This window comes from Cricetulus griseus, chromosome 7 (assembly GCF_003668045.3).
Source record: "Cricetulus griseus strain 17A/GY chromosome 7, alternate assembly CriGri-PICRH-1.0, whole genome shotgun sequence".
Lineage (NCBI taxonomy): Eukaryota > Metazoa > Chordata > Mammalia > Rodentia > Cricetidae > Cricetulus > Cricetulus griseus.
The window spans coordinates 66,179,525-66,185,372 of NC_048600.1; the positions used below are offsets into that span (position 1 = coordinate 66,179,525).

General features: G+C 50.5%; 1 long non-coding RNA gene across 1 annotated transcript; it reads left to right on the top strand.

The window, feature by feature from the left end:
• Positions 1 to 3,669: 3,669 nt before the first annotated feature.
• On the top strand, positions 3,670 to 5,608 carry LOC118239118. The gene is made up of 2 exons (XR_004770840.1): positions 3,670 to 4,436; positions 5,490 to 5,608. It is a non-coding gene; the product is annotated as an uncharacterized LOC118239118 (long non-coding RNA).
• The last annotated feature ends 240 nt before the right edge of the window (positions 5,609 to 5,848 follow it).

A 5,848-nucleotide genomic window follows, 5' to 3' on the forward strand; every position in this document is an offset into this window, starting at 1 on the left:
AAAATACCTAACAAAAGCAACCTGAGGAAGGAAGAAGGGTTTATCCCAGCAGCTCACAGTTTGAGGGAATGTGGTCCATGATGGAGGATGACAGTGCAAGGCAGCTGGTCACATGGCATTCACAATCAGAAGGCAGAAAGAGTTTCATGCCCAGTGCCTCCTTGACTTTCTCCATCTTCACTCTTTATCCAGTACAGGATAAAGCACTGCCCCCATTCAGGTTGGTGGCTGTCTAGTTATTTTTCTATTGCCAGGACCAAACAGCACAACCAAGGCAACTTATAGAAGAAAGCATTTAGGGCTGGACAGATAGCTTAGTGATTAAGAGTTCTTCCACAGGACCTGGGTTCAATTCCCAGCACCCACATGGCAGCTCACAACTGTTTGTAACTCCAGTTCCAGTGGACCCAGCATCCTCACACAGATATACATGTAGGCAAAACACCGATGTACATAAAATAAAAATAAATAATTTTAAAAAGAAAGCATTTAATTTGGCAGTTCACAGTTCCAGAGGGTTAGAGCACATGGTCACCGCGGTGGGGAGCATGGCAGCAGACAGGCAAGCATGGTGCTGGAGCAGTAGCTGAGAGCTCACATCTGATTCACAAGCATAAGGCAGACAGAAGGAGAGGCCTACAGGAAATGGTGTGGGCTTTTGAAACCTCCTCCAACAAGGCTATGCCTCCTAACCCTTCCCAAACTGTTTTACCAACTGCAGTTGGTGGGGGAGACAAGCATTCAAACATATGAGCCTATGGAGGCCATTTTTATTCAAACCACCTCAGTAAGGCTTTTCTCATCAGCTAAATAAATCTTTCCAGAAACCTCTGGATATACCCAGGGGTATGTCTCTTAAGTGAGTCCAAATCCAGTGACGTTGACAGTGACATACTACCTGCTAAAGCATCCATTCTGAAGTCCATTCTGGAGATTGCTGGGAGCCCCAAGGGATGCTGCTGGGAGTCTTCATTCTCTTTCCCTTGCAGCTCCTCTAGCCATCCTCTGTTCCCAGAGGAGATATAGGTCCTACCAGTTACTCCACCTCAGCAACGGGATTCCTGAGCAGTGCAGCCCGGGCTGCCTTACTGAAGTGGTGAAGAGAACCCGTTACCAGAGGTCAGCTGTGGCCCGTGCTTCCTGCGGATTTAGATGTGTAGCCTTGTAGGACCTAGCTGCAACTATGTCTATGTAGAACCAACTCTAAATTCAGCCTCAAACCACAGACCCTGCCATAATCTCCAACCTCTAATTAGTATGTACTCTGTACAGGCTACCAGTTCCCCAACAACCAGGACACTGAGAGTCTCGGATGCTGAATTGGAGACTGGATCTGGGAAGGAAACTGATGGGGGTCTAGCACCTAGAACTTTTCAGAGTCTGCCAAAGGGAGGGACTCATGTAGCACAAGTTGGCCTCAAATTCTCTAGCTAGTCAAAGCTGGCCTTCAACTCCTGATCCCCCTTAGTTCCCATGTAATATATTATCATATACATTTACCAGCCAATTCTCTTAGCATTCAATCAGAGCCTTCGGGTTTGCATAGGCTGACTGATCTTGGAGGAGGTACTCACTGTATTTGGCTTTCTAGGTGCCTACATTTATTCCATCTGGGTCAGAGCCAGCAAGTAAGAAATGTTTACAAATTGGGGCTCAAACAAGTTCTAAGGGATTAGGGCAGAAGGAGGCTATTCTAGTTTGTTTTTCTGTTGCTGAGATAAAAGAAACTTATGGAAGAAAGGGCTAATTTCACATTTTACAGTCCATCAGCAAAGGAAACCAAGGCAGGACCCTGGAGGCAGGTACAAAAGCAGAGACCATGGAGGCTGCTGTGTACTAGTTTACTTCCCACCTGGCTTGCTCAGCTACTTTGCTTTCTTTCTTTCTTTTTTATTTTTTTGTTTATTTATTTAATTTTTATTTATTTTTTTTTCCGAGACAGGGTTTCTCTGTGGCTTTGGAGGCTGTCCTGGAACTAGCTCTTGTAGACCAGGCTGGTCTCGAACTCACAGAGATCTGCCTGCCTGTCTCTGCCTCTCGAGAGCTGGGATTCAAGACTTATGCCACCACCTCCTGGCTCAGCTACTTTTCTTATACAACCTGCCAAGAGGTCCCACAGTGGCCTGGGACCTTCCACATTAATTAGTGATCACAAAAATGCCCCACAGACAGACATGTCTACAGGCCACTCTGAAGGAGGCAGTTTCTCAACTGTGATTACTTTTCCTACATAAGTCTAACTTGTGTTAAGGTGACAAAAACTAACCAGCACAAGGGCCTTGTGCGGTCAATTCTCTCCTGAAGAGCAAAGATGTTATTTAGTAACTAAAAGGGAGGCTCTGAGAAAGCCAGTAGTGAATGGTCTGTTGGTGTGGGTCATTTGTTTTGTTTAATTTAACTTATTTATTTTGAGACACTCTCACTGTGTATCCCTGGCTGGTCTGGAACCCTCTATGTAGTCCAGGTTGTCCTTGAACTCACAGAGATCCATCTGCCTCTGCCTCTCACACCAGTCCCTGACTAGTTCTGTTTTTGAGACAGAATCAATAGCCAATAGCCGGTGCTGACCTCAAACTCCCCACATAGTCGCCGGATGTAGTTCAGGAATGACTTTGAACTTCTGACTCCCAGACTCTACCTCCCGCATGCTAAGAGTGCTGATTTGTGTAGCTATGCCCAGTTTATGCAGTGCTGGGGTTGAACCCCGATTCTCCTGAGGTATTCATCCTACCGACTGAAGTACATCCCCGGCTCTAGGTCTGTAGCACTGTTTCCCAAGCACATTTGTCTGAAGGATCCCCTGGCAGCTCTCCCCACAGTAAACTCCTGCACCTAGCATTGCACCCCTTGGCCACCCTCTCCTCCCACCCGGGGCGGGCTGGGGGTGGGGTGGGTGGTGGACACACATACTCCTCTCCTCATTTGACGAGGTACAGCCCTCTGCACCTCCACCTGCTGAGTGCGGTACAGAGATCTTTAAATAACCACCGGGACCTCCTCCTCTCCTTCTCCTCACACTGTAGCTTGAGTCACCCCGAAACCTTGCCTTTTCCCAGCCTCCCTCTCCAGGGCTTTCTCTGCCTTCTGAGTTGCCTCTCTGAGGTCACTGGCACCGCAGACCACATTTGGCAAGAACATATGGGGAGCGGCACCGTTTCTTGAAGGGATCTCTCAAAAACTGAAACCCATTGGTCAGCTTCACTACCTAGGACTCGGCCTCTGACAGAGGGGCTGAAGGTGGGGACAGGGGTGGCGCGACTACGCAGCATCCGCGACTTGGGAGAGGGGGGAACCGGGTCTGCCTGGGTTCCTGAACTCCATCCACACTATGTAAATGAAAGACGAATGACGGTTCTTAGAAGCCCCCTTCCACCTAGCCTCCCACGGTCCCGGCAACCCTCCCCCCCTCCCCAAGGGATCTGGCTGTTTCCCAAAACTCAGACACATCATGGCTGGAGCTGGCTGTAGGCCGGGCACCCCAGGGCAGCTGGGCAGGGCGGGGTGTCCTGGAGAGCCACGGATGGACCTCACACCCAGGCTGGGCCAGGACACCCAGTCCTTGGCTGAGGCCCAAACCGGCTCTGTTTACGGAATCTGTCAGCCTGGTTCCCCTCCCCCACCCACCACTTCCCCTGGAGTCCTGGGGGCTGGGAGGGGACAGGCGGGGCCAGTGGAAGCTCTAGCGGCTCGCCTGGCCACCTAGGCTCCGGTATTCATCTGCCTCCAGCATCCTTTTTTCTGGCATCTTTCCCCAGGCCTGGAGTGACACTTCCACCCCTGGGCAGGTGCATTTTAAGGGGGTTCTGTAGAGACAGCGCTTGCCCCCGAGGGAAGCTGAGATAAAAGGTGCAAAGATAGGCTTGGTGCCCAGCGGTGCCAGGGAGACTCCCAAGGGCTTCCTGGAATTCTCCAGACAGCGGGAGAATGGCTTTCTGCTTCCTCCACTCCCCAAACCCGTGGGCCCCCAGGAGCATTTCCAGAATTCCTGGAGGCACCTGGCGCAAGTCGGATGTAGCCTGGAGGATAGACATGGGACTTCCAGGACTACGAAGTCCAGAGATGAAGATACCAGGCGAGCCTGCACAGTGACTCAGCTGCCGCCAGCAGCAAGGAAGCTCTGAGTCGGGGGAGGGGTGTGTGTGAGGGGGAGAAGGGAGGACTGGACGCCCAGCCCCCCCACCTCGCTCCGGGAAGGCCGGCTCACCACGCCCAGCTTCCCAGAGGAGCCTGCAAGTCCCAAGGGTTTCAATTCTGTGTCAAGTTACTGACAAAGTCTGGCACTTGCCTATAGCACTCTCTGATGACTTACCTTCCTTTAGGGACAAGGAAACTGAGGCACAGCGAGGCCAAGCTACTGAGTGACTGAACTGCAGCTTCCAAGCAAGCAACCCCGTCCTCAACTTTGTTCCAAGTCACACTCAGCTGTATAATAGTGGGTGAGCTGAATGTTATCTTCCTAAGGCAAAACCAGGAACCTGGAGATCCCCGGGCCTGAAGGCCAACTATACAAAAATATAACCTTCTTGACCATCGTGGTGGCATAGGACTTTAATTCCAGCTTTCGGGGGACAAAGACAAGCTGATCTGTGAGTTTGAGGCCAGCCTGGTCTACAGAAGAGTTGCAGAACAGCCAGGGTTACACGGAGAAACCCTGTCTTGAAAAACAAAACAAACCCAAAACTACACACACGCACACACACACACACACACACACACACACACACACACACACACACACACACTTCTCAAGTCCATGGCATTGCTAAGTATTTGCTGACAGTCTGGCCTGCTGGCAGAAGTGCCCTAGTCTTGAGTTTCCTTGTAACCTCCTCTGTCTAAAGGAACCTCCTGGGTGCTAAGTTGGGTCTCCTGTGAGAAATTACCACCTTGGTGCCCAGCTCTAACACAGATATGGGGTCAAGACCAGGGCAGTGCTTCAGAAGGGTGGTGTTGACAAGAGTGTTCGTCCAGGCCTTTCATCCCAGCACTTGGTAGGCAGAAGTAGGTGGATCTCTGTGCATTTGAGGCTAGGCTACCTGGTCTACAGAGTGAGTTGAGAGAAGGGGGGGGGGAACAGAGAGGGAGAGGGAGAGGGAGAGGAAGAAGCAGAGAGAGAGAGAGAGAGAGAGAGAGAGAGAGAGAGAGAGAGAAAGAGAGAGAGAGAATTTCAAAATGTCAAGAAGCAAAAAACAGTGGTGTAGAAGGGTATGCTGGTGTCAGATCTCCAAGAGTTCAAGGCCTGCCTTATCTCCATAGAGAACTCCAGGTCAGCCAAAGCTACATAATGTGACCCTGTGTGGTAGTTTGGTATGTGATATGTAACTGGCCCCCATAATCTCATAGGGAGTGGCACTATTAGGAGGTGTGGCTTTTTTTGAGTGGGTATGGCCTTGTTGGAGGAAGAGTGTCACTGTGGGGTCTGGCTTTGAGGTTTCATATGCTCAGGATACCACCCAGAGTATCCATTGATTTCCTGTTGCCTGCAACAGGACTCTCAGCTCCAGCACCATGTCTGCCTGCCCGACACCATGCTCCCTGTCATGATGATAACGGACTGAACACCTGAAACTGTAAAGGAGCCACCCCATTAAATGTTTTCTTTATAAGAGTTGCCGTGTTTAAAGTGTCTCTTCACAGCAATAAAAACCCTAACTAAGACGCCCTGTCTCAAAAATCAACAACAAACTAAACAAAAACCATCAATGGGAGGTGTAAGGGAATAGACAGCAGACAGCAACCGTGGAAGAAATGACTCAGTGAGGCGGGATGAGATGACCCCTCTGCTCCAGCCCTCTGAGCTATCAGCCAAGCGGTGTCTGTGTGAAGCCTGGTTCTGACAGCTGTGTGG